Consider the following 16,848-nt stretch of genomic DNA (forward strand, 5'->3'; position numbering starts at 1 on the left):
ATAGGTCACATTTAGGTTATAAGCAAAATTGACCCTACCAAAATGGGAGAACTATTCATATTCACATAGTCACTTCGATGGTTTAACTTATCATCTCCATAGTGATAGGCCATTGGAATATTCTTACCCAAAGAATGAAATAAGACTAAAATTAGAATATTCATAATGCAGCTACATCATTGGGTGTTATTAGTAGAAAAATGCCATCAAAATTTTTTTAGTGTTTGCCAAGCTGGAGTGTTACATGCATGGAACCAAATGGGAGGTCCATTGGCCACTACACTCTTCTCAATTCTTTAAGAAAATGTGATTTGAAGATCCCTGAAGAGGATGGAACCCGGCCAAAGTCTTCGAAGCCAAGTCTGGCTAAACATTAACATCAATATCGACTATATATGTTAGTTATACAAAGTGAAGAAGGGAATTTAGCAGTTAGTGTGGCAATGCTTGATGGTCAATCTTGTAGAGAAGTTTAGTCACTCTTAATAGTTTGAGACTCACTAGCGACCTATAGTAGCCATTACTAGCTATGAGAATTTAGTGTTGGGTATGAGGTTGAAGAGATACAGTGATCATGAATCAATCACCCAAGTGAGATAGAGAGCATCTTTAAGTAGTTAAACATAAAAATACAATAGCAAGACTATTTCTTGGTTGATTACGTCTCTAAGATCTTCACTGACCTACTTGGTATGATTATGAAAATCGCTTGCATGCATTGTTCACTTCAATCTTGCAATTCTACTGAGCTCATAGCTTGTGAAGCACATCCTTCTATATAAGATATCATGCAAGAATAAGAAGTGCATTGAGGGTAGTTTTGCCTTTGTCATGCTTGTGAAGCTTCTTGTTGGGAAACACCTTCAACGGGGAGCCCTTGAGAGCCAGATGACCCATCTAAGAGAGCTCAATCACACGACTTACGTCTTGATTTGTCGTGAGTTGCACGAATGCCATTCTCGACCTACTAGCATCACGCTCTGTGGGCACAACCGGCACTATGCAACAGCATCCCTCCTAATTTTGACTCTAAAAATTTGACTAGCTCATCCGTCGAGTTGAGTGGGGGTAAATGAACCACGTAGATTTTCAAGTCATTGCGCATGGAGGATTTGATAACCTCAAGCTGTCCCTCAATTAGTTGTTGCAAGAAGCTTTAAAACCCACGTTCCACGAAGTTTGAGTTATGCATCATTTGTGTGTGTGTGTGTGTGTGTGTGTGTGTGTAGCGGTTGGTGTGGCGCTAGCTAGCTCGCTAGAGAGAGAGAGAGAGAGAGAGAGAGAGAGAGAGAGAGAGAGAGAGAGAGAGAGAGAGAGAGAGAGAGAGAGAGAGAGAGAGAGAGAGAGAGAGAGAGAGAGAGTTGAATTGCGTTGGCTACAAGTCACCAATCACAGACGAGGTAGAGGTGTTGGAGGTTGTTTAGAGTATTGTTAGAGAGAAGAGAAAGGAATATTGCTCATGCACAGATTAGGAAATTGAGAGAAAGAGTCAAAAAGAGAGAGCCTCTGTTCTTTTTCCCCCTTTTGCATGCCGCTACACCAGTAGTTTATGCATGCAAATTATTGGCTAAGGATGTTCATCATAGCGTGCAGTTGACGATGGTGGCTTGTGTGTGTGTGGCTGCTAGGTGTGTGAGCGTGTGGCCGAGAGATTGAAAAATTGCAATGTGCATTATTTTCTAGCTGCTCTGGCATGACAAGGGAGTTGAGTGGGCACGTTGCGCTAACTTAAGCTAAAAACAAGCGGGTAGAAAATCATAATAAAAATAAAGCGACCATGTCGTGGATTGAATGTGAGTTGTGCCAATGGCCACAATTGACTTGAGGGCGGCTGAGGTGGTCTATAAGTGGAGGTGCAAACTATATTCCAAAAGGAGCGGTAGTGGGTAGTTGGCATTAGTGTGTATGTGGTGGATAATGCTCAAGCATGCAAGCCACCGAAAGAGGTGAGAGTCAAAAGCGTTGGCGCGATTCCAAATCTACATGGAGGGTTACGTAATTGAAGAGAACTGCTTTGCGGTGAATTGGGGACAAAGTGGATTGCATGGTGCATGGTTCCTTATCTGCCCGGCGGCATGTAAACATGCACTGATGTGCACTACCATGTAGAGGTGGGTTGATGGGTGGGGGCAAAAGCGAGAGGGTTGGAAGCATGCATGAAGGGAGGGAAAGAGTGAGGGAGAAAGTCAGACTGCGACTCGAATCTGCGCTAAGTGAAGCGGAAAGGAGTGATATGCGTTAAAAAAATATATAAAGTTGTAATGGAAATGGCCTATGAACTTTGAGAGTAGCGGAAGTAAGAGAATTAGAGTGAGCATTTTTGTGAGATTACTTTGAGAACATAGAGGGTGAACTTAATTGATGGTAGCAACATGAACATAGTACTTATTTAACTTGGCATGAACAATACTTTTGCAAGAGAGAGAGTATTAGAGAACATGTCAATAGTCGAGGACCGGATTTACTTGGAGCTGGTCCCCCCTCCAAAAGGAGTTTGTATTATAGATTCTCCCATCAAGGGAGACTTGTTACAATACAATCTTTGTGTTCCTTGTGACCTTGGTGATGCTATGAAGATGGAAAGCTTCATGCATCACGAGCATAACATAAACTTTGCAAAAAGCATTAACTATCCCAAGCCTCAGTCCCAAGGCCTCAAACACCTTCGAAGGTGGAGAGAGCTAGCAGGGAATGAGGGTAGGGAAGAGGAAGAAGAATCATTCATAGGAGAAAGAAATAGTTCCTCACTTATGATCACTCTTCTTGCTTAGCATAACATAATAGCATAGTAATGAAGATGAAGAAGATGGCAAGCTTAAGCATTGAAGCATGGCTCTTGGTTGGATTTGCATTCCATAGCCGAGAGTGTTGGTGTAGGCTCTCCATTTCTCAACAAGCTTGGAGAAGCCTGATGGAGCTCTTGCACTTTGCACTCCACACAATGAGATAATGTGTGTGTGTGTGTGTGTGTGGGAGAGTATACCCCCCCTCTCATGCTTGGTCCACACCTCTCTCTCTCTCTCTCTCTCTCTCTCTCTCTCTCTCTCTCTCTCTCTCTCGCGTATTATTTAATTATTTCATTTGGGCATGTGTCCTCTTTTTCTTCTTTGAGAGAAACAACTTAATTATTTATTTTTATGTATCTAAATTCTCATTGAAGCCCTTTAAAGCCTATCCAATAGCATTCAAGCACAACATGAGGGTCACATGTGGAGGATCATTTGAACATGCGTCTTTTATGCTTATTAAGTCATTTGGTTTGAATTGAATACTTCAAGCACTTAGTCAATCAAACATGGAAAAGTTGATGCCTCTTGAGATTTTGTCTTTGAATTGAACACTTCAAGAACCTTAGTCATTTAAGCATGCGAGAAGCACCTCAAGCTTTTGGGCAAGGTTCCCACTAACACTTAGCAAGCCGACAAGCACCTCATGCTTGGGTAGGATTTCCACCTCAAAGTTAGTCCTAGCTTGCCTAAGATCAAAGGACTTTCTAACACTAAATTTTGGATGTCTTTAATGAAGATAACCCTAAGGTCTTTAAGCTCCATTAGGTAGCATTGCTCTTTAACATACCATCTCACATTTGGACCCCTTTAACCTTGGCTCCGTGTTGAGACAGATCCATAAGCACATGTCTATATTCTAACCCTTGGTTTCGTTTATTCTCCCACATTAAATGATCAGTTTAATATGAGAAAATCGGTTGGGTTGGTTAGATATTAGATTTTATGACATTACCTCTCTCTTGAAATCATAGTCATCCTCGGCTTTGAAGTAGAAGAGATAAACTTTTAGTCATTAGTCTATGTTTCTTAGCGGGTGGAGGATCCCTTTTTACCCTATGAAATCATTCCAGAATGGATGACTAATCCATTTGGTGCTCGAGAGACTTAGCTGCCGCAAGCATGTCTGCTCTTTAGTCCATATCATACTTTCAAAGTAGAGTGACAAGTTCTACTTGGTGTTTGGGAGACGTCATCACCACAAACATGATCCTAAGCATGCATACTTCTTAAATTTTGTGCACAATAAAAGAAAGAGAATGAGCCTTATAAGACAAAAACATTGTTCATTTAAAATGTATTTTCATTTGCTTACTCTAGTGTAGCATTGTAAGCATTGACAAGGTTCATAGTATCCTTAAGCTAGGTTCCTTGCATCCATCTAGCATCTTTAAAAGGATAATTCTTAAATTTAACAAGATATCATTGGATAATCTTACCGTTTCTTAGTATCTTGTCTTTGTGTTGAAGAATCGATTCGGGTTGCAACACCTCTTCTTGATCTTTGATCTCTGGCGGGTCCTCAATTATTGGTTCTTTTGGTGGTTCTCCTTTGTAAGGCTTGAGTAAGCTCACATGGTTAGCATTGTGAATGAGCCAATGATTGGGCAAATTTAACTAATAAGCCATCTCATTGATTGGCTTAAGAATTTTAAAAGAAAGGACCATAGCATCTTTTTGCTAGTTTAGCATAACACTCTTGGTGGCTCGTAGGATTCTTGCTCGTAGTATGCCTTAGATGAGCCTTGAGAAACTTTAGCAAGATCACCCAATCATTTTTCTTAAAGGCTAAGGCTCTTATGTGCTTATTTGTAGCAACCCTTTTTGCCTTTTCTGTGAGATGGATATAACCTTTTTAATCTTTGGAAAAGATTCTTGTAAGTCTTGGCTATATTCATCCAGCAGTGAAGATCTTCCCATGTATTTTAAGTGGTAAGGGACTTTTAGATCTTCCCTCTTTAACCCCGAAAGGCGCTTTTCCCATAGAAGTATGTACAATGTTATTGTACGCATACTCTATAAGAGGTAGGTACTTCTCTCATTGAGAACATTGATCTACTTCCATGACATAGGCTTTTAGTAGATTCAAGAATCGTTAGATTAGTTATTTCACTTTGGTCATCCGTTTATGGATGATAGGCTGCAAGAGAAATTTAATCTACTTCCTAGATTCTTAAAGAGGCCCTTCTAGAAATTACTGGTCATTCTAGGATCTTTGTTCGACACTATGGATGTTGGCAAGCTATGATACTTGAAAATTTGAGATCTAGAGAGAGTCGCCTTTTGATGTGCCTTAATAGTCTTTTTGACAGGCATAAAGTGTGTTTTCTTGCTAAGCCTATCGACTAAAACAATCCAAGTTGCTTCCCTCGATCAAATTTAAATTTTTGGTATACCACGCATTTTGAAACATACTCTTGTATGTTTACTTTTCATGGTAGACCAACAGAAATACATTTCTACTCCTCGAAGGGTAGAATATGGAATCCCTCTTTGCCCCGGATAAGAAGAAGCATGGGATTCATACTTGACTTTCTTATTGTATTGGTGAGTAACACATAGCCTATTTCCATTTGAAAGATAACCATCCTCCAAGGTGAATGGTTCTTTTTTTTCTTCCCTAATGCAAAAGCTGTAATTACCTACTTAAAGTCTTGGTCAGTAGCAAACTCATCTATCATAAAAGATAGATCATTGTGAGTTGCTATAGATACCACATTTACCCTTGGCCGTTGTGAAAGTGCATCGACTACTTGATTGTGCTTGCCAGCAATGCGCGCAATATGAAATTTAAAATATTGCGAAAGAAAATTTTCCCACCTCATTTGTTTGTCAGAGAGCTTGGTTTGCATCATGAGGCTTTGTGATCCATTCGGAGAATGAATGGAGCGCCCAAGAGATAGTGCTTCCATGTGTCTAGGGCATGTAGAACACTAAAAGCTCTTTTTTGTATATTCCCAAGACCCATTCATCGATATTGAGCCTTCGGCTCTCATATGCTATGGCATGCCCTTCTTGAAGCAAAACTGCTCCAAGGCAATCACCACAAGCATCACATTGGACCTCAAATGGATTTTGAGGGATCCGAACGCATGAGGACTGGTTGAGAGGTAAGCTTCTCTTTGAGCTTGTCAAAAGTATTTTGTTCTTTAGCAGTCCATGAGTACTTAACATTTTTCTTTGTTAAGTCATGCAATGGTCCTGTTATTTGAGAGAATTTTGCTATGAAGCATCTATAGTATGCAGACACACCAATAAAGCTTCTTAGCTTATGTAGATTCCTTGGATTAGGACATGATTTTATTTTGTTCTTTAGCAGTCCATGAGTACTTAACATTTTTCTTTGTCAAGTCATGCAATGGTCCTGTTATTTGAGAGAATTTTGCTATGAAGCATCTATAGTATGCAGACACACCAATAAAGCTTCTTAGCTTATGTAGATTCCTTGGATTAGGACATGATTTTATTACCTCCAACTTTGGTGGATTCATACATATACCATCTTGAAAGATAATGTGACCTAAATATTGAATCTGTTGTAGAAAAAAATTTCACTTTTCTTTTGATTATTGAGAAGCTTACTCTCTCTCACAACTTGAAAGATTACTTGGAGGTGTCACTTGTACTCCTTAAGAGAATTTGAGTGGCCTGAAGATTTTTGTCCACCATGAGTTTGACTATGGCTGGAGCATTTGTCAGGCCAAAACTTGTAACTTATCAAATAGATCTTCTACCCACAGCACGGATTTTTTTTTTTAATTTATAGTGATCCTATTTAGTGCTCTTTAGTTGACACACATGTGATATGTGCCATCTTTATTTTGCACTAAAAGTATTGGTGAACATAATGGAGAGGAGCTAGGCCTCACCATCCCTTTTTCCACCAATTCATGCACTTGCATCATGATCTCCTCTTGTTGAGCTTGTGAAACTCAATAAGGAGGTTTATTAGGCGGTGCGCTTCCTAGTAGAAGCTCTATTGCATGGTCATCGTCCCCTCGTTTCGGAGATAGCTCACTAGGGATGTCATCAATGAAAACATCTTGGAATCCATTTAAGACATTAGACAACTTTAATTCCTCTTGATTCCCTTTATTGCTACTTGTGAAAACATTAGAATCATTTACAGATTCTCTAACAAAAATCATATACGCAAAAAGCAAGCGTATTTACCAGGGATATGGTGTTCCCTGACTCATTAGCTTCTATATACATGCTCTTTTTCCTGTAGGTGAAGTAGATTCTCCTTTCAGGGAACTTCATGTTGGCAGCATGCGGTTGAACCATGGTGACCCTAGGATAACATCCTCATGTTGGAGAGGAGAGATAAAAAAAAGTCTTCTTTGTCGACATAGCTTTGGACATGAAGCCTCAACTTCCCAATCAAGGAAGTAACGGAGGCTTGCTATCCCTTGAAAGCTCCATTGGCAGTTACAGTATCTCCCATCTTGAAAGCTTGAATGCCCAACTTAGTGGCCAACTCCGTTGATATGAAGTTTTGAGTAGATCCAAGGTCAAAGAGAATAAGGGCATCATGCTCCCTTACTTTTCCCCAAGCATAGGAGAGGTATGAGCCTTTGCAATGAGTATCCTCTTTTGGAGCTTCAACCATGGAAGCTCGAGGAGTGTCATTGAGTACATTTTGAGCACTGCTCTTTCCTTTAGCTTCATTTTGATCCTTGTTTTCCATGGGCTTGAAATTTTTTCTCGCCCCTTGTTGGAAATTGATCCTTGAAGCAACCATAGTATGGTGGATGACTTCGCTGATAGTGCTAGGCCGTTGTGAGTTGACATACTTGGCCATTTATTCAGGTAATCTCGCACAAAATTGTTGCTTTTGTTCGACAAAGTCTATCTTTTGGAAGACACTAGCCTTGAGATGTAAATCCCAAAACTTGTCCACATATTTGTAAATAGACTCATGTGAGAGAAGCTTCAAACTGTGCCATTCGGTAAGTACTTTTTCCTTTGCATCGCTTGCAAGGAATTGCTTCATGATGGAAACTCGTAGAGTGGATTGTATTATGCTATTCTTGATATTTGTGGGGCTCTCCGCGCTCCTGTTTGTAGCAGGTTGTTATCAAGAGGTTCTTCAAGAAGACAAGCCTTTGTAGGGTAGTAATGGAGTTTTTAACACCATGGAAGCATTTGAAGTTGAAAAGATCAATAGGGTTACTGAAGATGATTGTATAGGTAAAGTTATATATATGGTAACTGATGAAGTGCAGGAGATTGTGGAACCAACACAAGATATGCATGAGAATACCAATGAGTTTATGTTTGATGCTAGAGTTTCCAAGATTTTATGGAATGAGGATACTGCACTATGTTTCAGACAAAGCTTTAGTCTATTGTGGGACTCATCAGTGCTATGTACTCTCAATGGTGTTTGATTCAATAGATACCACAAATCTTGAAAAGGAGGTTGAATATGGATGGTTGCTTTTTGCTATACAATATGGTTGCTCATTGTTTAAACCACGAATTGCATACTTGCACCAGGGATACTTGATATTAATTGATATACATAATGCATGGATATGTGGATATTACAATGCTCCAATGTTTGGGAAGTTCCTTCTTATTCCATTTGGTATGGGAGGGCTAGATGTTATCTATGGATTTGGTCAGGACATATCTATATGCTATGTCACAAGGGATATATGTGGTATAGATTACTTATATTTTAGTCATTATATTTTCCTTATTGTAGATGAATATATCCTTGTGAAGGCATAGATTCAAAGGTTTTTCAAAGCATAATTAAAGAGGGAAAATGATTGGGAGGGAGTATGTGTAAACCTTCAATTTCAGATAACAGTTGGCAAATGCCAAAGGATGTGAGGGTTCAAGGGGGGTATATGTCATGTTGCTACGCTTCCATGATAGAAAATGGGGATAAAGGATGCAGACTAGGTCAATTTGAAGAGCATGGAAAAATTGGTGTTCTCGGCACTACTTTGGTCATTATGTGGGCCAAGTATAGAGAATAGCATTGCTTTGGTCTATAACTATGTTAAGTACGAGATACTTTGAAGGTACAGACATTTCTTGAAGGGCACCCCATTTGGAGTGGTATCACTTGGATTTTCTTGATTTGGGTACAAGCCGGATGCAAAGGGAAGGCCATTCTTCATGTGTGATCCCCTACATCTTAGCTTGAGGGCATGTGGCCTTAATGAGGATCCTTGAGGGCATGTGATTGCCGGTCAAGGGCTTTTGGTAGAACATGTTGTGCCTCGCAATGCTTTGGATTGATATATATGCCCAAGGAAACAAGAATAAGTTCTTGGTGAGCTTTTCATCCGAAATGTCATCACATGGAATGCCTTGATTACAGAACCAAAGGAGTTGTTGAAGAAACATGTTATGCTAAGTGATGCTTTGATTGAAATGTAAGCCAAACCAGAGCTTTCGTTAAAACATGGAGATAGAAAGCATCACAAGGGTGGGAACCAAGGCTAAGCTAGGTTTTTTTAATAGATAAATTTCATTATATTGGAAAATAATGAGAATGAGCACAATGTTATTTGGGGGGGTTCACCTCTTAGACATGTAAGTTACCACATGAGTTTAAATTAATGGATTTTTTACTTGCCAACATTTTAAAGTTTTAACATGATTATATTAACAGAAGGAGTCCTTAATAGATTCTAGAGAAAAACCCGTAAGTTTTTGAAGAAAAAGGGGTCATTTTATTACCTTGAGCATGTAAGTAAAGTTTTTTTAATACCCTTTGAACGCACGTTATATAAATAGTTTCTTAAAGGTGCACCCCCCAAGACCGTTATCAGCATGTGTTGCATGAGGGTTGCCAGTTGGGTGAGCAGCCACCATGCATGATGAATGAAATTCCTTGACCTGGTTGTAGAAATTTTAGCTCTCTTAGCAGGGTTGCACTCCTTGCATTGTTGATCACGCTTCTTATGCGCCTAGTAGCCCCGCACAAATTCTAGGTGTTGTGACACGTTCATGAATGCACATGGTTCCCATTATAGTACCCTTTGTAAATGCAAGTATCCGTGACTCAATATTGTTGAAGGGATCACACTCAGCTTCCAACATTGTCTCTGTAGATATGGTATTGGCTTGAGCTGCCATGGAGGTAAAAAGCAAGAGAGAGAGAGAGCCACAAAATTTGAATTCCACCCACGTCAATCTGTTACGGGATGTTTCAAAAAAGAAGACTAAATTAAAAAACCTCCGAGAATTTTGCGTTTGATTTTTCTCCATTATTTTCCTTTTGCCCTATTTTACTTTAGTCTTGTTCTACTCGGGAAACCACCAAGCTTAGGTGGTGTCAAGGACAAAAATTTGTACCACCATCCCTTGCTTTCATCCATTCCCTGCATCTCAAGATGCTAGCAATTTTTTGCTAGTAGGTAGGCATTAATTGCAATCTACTCAAAGCAATGATGAGGGTGGATGTCACGCCAATGGACTTTTTGCTCTTCAATATTTTTTTTTTCCACTTAGCACCCACAATCTTGTTTGAGGGCCTATCTTGGCACTCATTTGAGCTGTTTTCTTTCCACTCTCTTGATTCCCACGTAGATTCCCATGTGGTTAGTCATTCCTCGATGGCTCGTATGAAGCAGACTGCTAGGAAGGTTTACCAAGGTGAAGGATTGTCTAGTAAGGCTCAATCTGATGTTGGTCAAGCATCAACGTCACGTGTTCCAGGAAAGAGTTTGCCTCATTTACGCGTGACCATGAGAAACAGGAGATATGAACAAAATTGAAGTGTTTTATTGGACCTTAGAAAGTTCCAAAATCATATTTTCCAATCTATACCAAAGCTACTTTTTCAAAGATTTCTTCGTGAAATATGCGACCAAAACAACCTTAATTTAAAATGGTCTCGCAGTGAGATGAGTTGCCTCAACAAAGAGACGGATGATTTTTTTTCAAGCTAGTTAAAGACAGCTATGTTACGATAGCTCACGCCCACAAATCAACACTCATGCCATGGGATTTGAACTCCCTTCTCTTCTCAAGTTTACCTATGACAAAACATTGGTGCATGTTGGGTATATCTGACAAAAAGATGGACAACATTTTGAGGATTCCGTCACTAGGAAAGGTCAAGGTGGTTGATACTTCTTCAGATATCCATCATTATAGCACCCGTCTATATATGGAACGTGAATTTCAAAGACAAGAGGTAGAGTGGGAACTGGACTTGTATGCAGAGGAAAAACCACAAATGATGACCTCCATGAGCAACAATTGGTAGTGGTGCAACACGGAAGCTAATGTCGATGCCCTAGAGTGTCTTCACCCACATTTTCACATTGCAATTGTGGTATGGGGATGCATCCTCTATTTTGGTTTTGGACCCCATGAGATCAAAATTTGGGGGATGCTGATAGGGAGCTACGGACTCAATTATTAACTGTTCGAGGATAGATTGGATAGTAAAGCATCTTACTTTTCTATCAGACATGAACCAAGGTAGGACCTTCTCATTCCCAACTTGAGTCACCAAGAGTTTCTTTCCGAGCCTGTTTGCAACCTCTAGTTTTATATGCAGGTGGGCTCTCGATGCTGCTGTGTTTGGACCAAAAGCATCAGTATAAGAAGCCGTAGAGTAGTATAGTGGGCGGATGTACTGTGGATCATTGGCCATGGCCTTTAATCTTGCAGAGATGTCCATAGTGGCAGCTTCAACCTTCATGCCCTCTAGTTTCTTTTCTGCATTAAAATGGAGATTGCTTTAGCTGGGATTGGTCACACTCACAAGAAGATTTAGAAATTTTCTAATGTAGGAAAATGGAGTCTTTTTCAGTGTTTTTCATACAATGCATAACATCATGAGCTTCTGCTTGAGAGGCACCACATACCTAGCTAGGCACGATTGGGGGCAGGGGACCACCCCCCCCCCCCCCCCCCCCCCACCGGGCCGGCGGTCCCCTGCCCCCAATCGTACCTAGCTAGGTATGTGGTGCCTCCCTCCCAGAAGCTCATGATGTTGAGGTAAGTCACAGTGTGAGAATTATTGTGAGAATCTGTCCAAAACTTCTTGTGACTATGAATAATTATGAGTCAATAACCGGTGCAATAGTATAGCTGTTTGCCTTATTGGAAACTATGCAAGTCTTTTCCCAACTATGCCGATTTTGGCAATATAGCTACTTGTGCACATTATAGATAGCATCAGACACCGCAAGGAGATTAGTTGAGTTGATAAAGGTTACACAAACACAAACACAGATTAGTTTTAGCCCCATGCATGTCAGAATGGTTTCAAAAAATGGAAAGAAGGGATCTCTGATCGGTGGAGAGAGCACACCTTAATGCGCCTTCATCCATTCTTCGTAATTCTTCATGAGATTGGTCTCAAAAATAATTGGATTGGAGTTCTTGTTAACAAGATTCGCTTCTTTTTTTTAGCAAAACTCACAATTGTGAGTGGATTCTATTGAGCAGCTCAAAAAATTACAAGGTTTTGTCATGCTCATGTTAAGCCATGACATCATCCAAGGATCATAATTACAATGAGGGCATCCACCCCTACCACCCCGCCTCATTCTGATATCTTTTATTTACCGATGGCCAAGATTTGCCCCCATCCTAGGCATTTCATCTGCTAACAACAAGGCACAAGTAGTCCTAGACCAATCCTCCGAGTGCTGCTTGCACCCGAGTGCCCATATTAGCACTTTGCTTTCTTGTATAATTTCTGCGAAGCTTGCCACCTCAAATCCTCCTTCAAACACTCTGCGATTCCTTGTCTGCCATACATTGTGAAAGAAGAAGTATCTGACGATCTGAGTGCTGAAGTGGAGTGCAGGACTACCTGAATTTTTTCCTCCAAGGCATAGGTCAGTCTTGAAAAAGCTAATTTTCCATGTTCTCTGGACCCACTTGCATACTTTCCTTGCGAGGCCTTTTATAGCTGGACATTCCATGAATAGGTGGGCCAGATCTTCACTAGCTAACCTGCACCCCAAGCATCGATCTGACCCAATCCCGCCCTGGGGGATTCACCATGGAAAACTTACCGCACCACGTAAGTGTAGGGGAGGGGGTTTTTTTTACAAGTGAAGTAAGTGTATAAGTTAGGGGCACGCCCCCAATAATTTATCTCCCAAGCTTAAAAATAAGGGAGGGGGTATCATATTTGTTGGGGGGGGGGGGGGGAGTGAGAAAAGGGAAAAATGAGAGGACGTTTTTGTGTTTCAAAATCATGTCTTCCCAAAAGAGTCTTCCCTTGAACTCGTGAGTCAATAGCTACAAAGATACATGCAAGATCTAACATTGCTTTATATCAACTGCTTGTTTTGTGATTATAGTTCATTTGTTGAGGGATGAAAGCTATAAAAGTTTGCATAGATGCAAATTTACACAGAGACCTAACACAACTTTATAACCATGTTTTTTGAGTAATTTAGATGGTTCATAATTGGACGAGGATAGCCAGAGTGCAGGCTGATCGAACACATAGTTTGAAACTCAAACTAAGACACATTAAGGGTACATCTAGTTATCATAAGAAGTGGTTCCTTAGTACGTTGCCATTCACTATGCTACACACTCTTTGACTAGTTTTACTTATTAGTTAGATCATCTGAGACCTAAGTTTTACATGTAAGATAGGGGTATGATAGTTTTTTTCATTGATTGTCATATAAGCGTAGAAAGGGGGGTGATATTCCCTAATATGAGTCGTATATAGGGATTTTATCAAGGTTGTCCGCTCGCAGGTGGCGTCCCATTTTATATATAGAGTGAATCCCGCGGGAATCCCTCTCTCCTGAATCTTCACCCCCGTTCGGTAAAGCACCTTAAACAACCTTCCATAAGAAAACCTTTATGTACTGCGGAACCTTTGGCTTCCAAATGTTCTCCATTACATGCTCCCACCTTTCCTCCGGCCATTGCTTTTTCCATATCTTGTTAAGGGGGCTAGACCAATTCTTCTTTTGCATCATTGTCTAATAAATGCTTTTAGTATGGTGTTTCCACAATAAACTACTTTTGGGCCATTTCCAGGCATTCCAGTCCAACTCCGAATCACAGATTGGCATCACTAGATTGTCAAGCTCTTTCATCACTTTGTGGACAAGCAAGACCTCCAAGCTATGACGGTGGTACGGGGCAACCATAAGGTCAATGGTTTTCCAACTCTTGTTGCCACTGTCCCAGAAGTGCTCAAGCCGGTTCAGACCCTTGTTATTCAGCTTCATGGCTGTCTTAATCCAATAGGGAGTTTGTGGCGGATCTACAACTTTGGAGAGCCAGGGGGACCAATGTAGGATGGAGTTCTTGAAGTATCTGGCTTCTTCCCCCCACTTTAAGACTCATGCTGCTCTATTGTATTTTCTTACCAATTCTCCTGAACTGCCCCCCAGTCTTAAGGTAGACCATGCCGGGGCTAATAGTTTGTCATGAATCTCCACCCCTCTCCACTTTCCACCCTTTGAGCCAAGTTTAGCTGCTTCTATCATATCTCTGATCATGAGAGCCCAAACTTGGTCCTGTTTAGCCAAGGAAACAACAAATTTGGCGCAACAAGCTTCACTTATGTCCTGAATGGTTCGTCACGTCCGAGCTGCTTGTCGCAACACTATGATTAATTTGGATTACTTTGTGTGTTGAAACTTGAAGGAGATTCTTGGCTTCGCGAATTTCCAAGGGGCTGTACTCTGATGGATGACGGGGACATTGTGATTGACTATCCCGATTCCCACCAATTCCCACGAGAGAGAGAGAGAGAGAGAGAGAGAGAGAGAGAGAGAGAGAGAGAGAGAGAGAGAGAGAGAGAGAGAGAGAGAGAGAGAGAGAGAGTATATCTATCGCTCATTATGCATGTGGGCCTAGAGGGGAGAGACAACATGCATGTGTTCCACATTGAAAAACATGATTTTGGAATATTTGGAAATTAAATTGGAATACTTTTGTGTATATGTATGTGTGTGTTTAGCGCTAGGACTAATTTTTGAAGGCTTCGACGCCCTTCGGAGGCACTTTTACCCTTCAATGAAGGGCAAAAATATTTTTACCCTTCAAAAAAAGGATAGAATATTGAAAAATCTTTGAGTAGCCCTTCTAATATTTACTTTAGTATAGCTTAACAAAGGCTAGCTAAACATTTACCCTTCAAATATATGATAAGGGTCACCCTTCCAAAACGAGCCTTGTTTAGAGCCCCTCCAACCACAGTGTTGAGCACAAGCACTCTTTGCACTACAAGAGAGAGTTCATTTGAATGAGCTCTTGTCTTTGCCTACTGGCTACGATTGATAAGAGAAGAAAACCAAATCCGAAATATCTCTGAAGTAGTTCCTTGATTGGCAGGTGTGAGTTACTTTTTGCAAATGCAAGCACAGCTCTGCAAGTATTTGCTATTTTTTTGGGGTGGGATGCAGTGCATACTCAAACCCCTGTAACTTGCAGCCATGATTACGTGTGACAATGAGATTTGCAGAGCTTTAGCCCCTCTAGCCCCACGTAAGCGGTAGGTGAGACGAGGCTCTTAGAGAGGGGAGAAAAGGCGAAGGGGGGGGGGGGGGGGGACACTCACCACTATATTCCAGAGGTCTTAAATTGAACCCCAAGCAATGGGATGGACGACGTTGAAGTGGGCACTATGATTCGTTTGATGGGTTCAAGTTTAGTTTTGTCTTGTTACTTGTATCAGTGCTCATCGCATAGGTATCTCGTGATGATCTACATAGCTTCACGATGCATGAAGCTAGTATCAATCATCACACGAATGACAATTCCAATTGTGAAAGCTCCCATTGTAGCTGATAGGTTCTCGACACTAAGGGGTCGTACATATGTGCCAGGGCAATGGTAGGACCAGGGAGAATGCATAGTCAAGGGGTTTCCTAAAAAGGGGGCCATGTGGATTATATAGGAATATGGCAGAGTGAAGATGAGCATGCGGTACTCCCTCTGGTCTCACACTGGTATCAGAGCAGTGAATATTTTGGGGAAGGAGGAGAGGTTGTGGATGTTGTTGAATGGGAAGTGCATGATCTCTCTCTCTCTCTCTCTCTCTCTCTCTCTCTCTCTCTCTCTCTCTCTCTCTCTCTCTCTCTCTCTCTCTCTCTCTCTCTCTCTCTCTCTCTCTCTCTCTCTCTCTCTCTCTCTCTCTCGTCTTCAAGCTTCTAGGCGTACTCCAATCGACCGTGGAAATTGACCCTAGACCATGGTGGAGCGGTGCAAAATGGTCAAGAGATAGCTTGATGAGGTCGCCCTGGGGAGGGGATGAAAGTTGGCTTGTGTCGCTCTGGTCAAAGTGTGTGTGTGTGTGTGTGTGTGTGTACGTCCTCAGACACTGCCACCATGGACGAGCTTCACCTTTCCACATTATTTTTTTAGGGGTTGGGAAACCCAAGGTACCCAAAGGGTCTCCAAGGGGCCAGTCCCACTAAAGGCACCCTCTTGCAATCTCACCTCTTGAATGCTTTGAAGCTTCAATAAGCATGTGAACACCCGTAGATGCCTTAAGCTACAACAAGAGAAAAAAAAACCCAAGAATTTTAGAAATTATGTTTGTTCTCAAGGAATTTGCATGCAAGGCATGCATGCCTCTTGGTTGAAGCAGCTAGAAAGCTTTCAAAAGTTTCACCCACACCAACAAAGGGTAGTAAGCCGAATAAAGTGAGTCTTTTGGAATTTAGCTCGGCAGAGAGATTGTCCAAGCTTAGTTTCTTTGCATCGCTAGCAAGGTAGTTTAGTATGTTACTGGAGGTACATACAAGGGTATGCATCATGGTGCTGGCACAATAGGTTAATGACCCGCTAATGACTATACGCAAGGATTTTCAAGGTGACAGGCACCAAGGTTGGAGTTATTGAATTTCTTTATTTTTTAGACTATATTTTGAGTTTTTTTTTGTAGCAATATGACCCACGCTTGCCACACTTAGCGGGGTTATTTATACAAGATGCTTACCATCATTGCCCATGCTAGTTTGGGCAAAGACATTCAAGAGTCTTCTGAAGATTGATTTCCCTTTGTGCCTTCACTTGGACTTACATGCTTTCATGGAAAGCTTTGCTTCTATGTCTATGGTGTGGGAAAGTCGACGAGGGTAAGAACAGGAAG

Source organism: Adiantum capillus-veneris, chromosome 13 (genome assembly GCF_014529385.1).
Source record: "Adiantum capillus-veneris isolate H3 chromosome 13, ASM1452938v2, whole genome shotgun sequence".
Lineage (NCBI taxonomy): Eukaryota > Viridiplantae > Streptophyta > Polypodiopsida > Polypodiales > Pteridaceae > Adiantum > Adiantum capillus-veneris.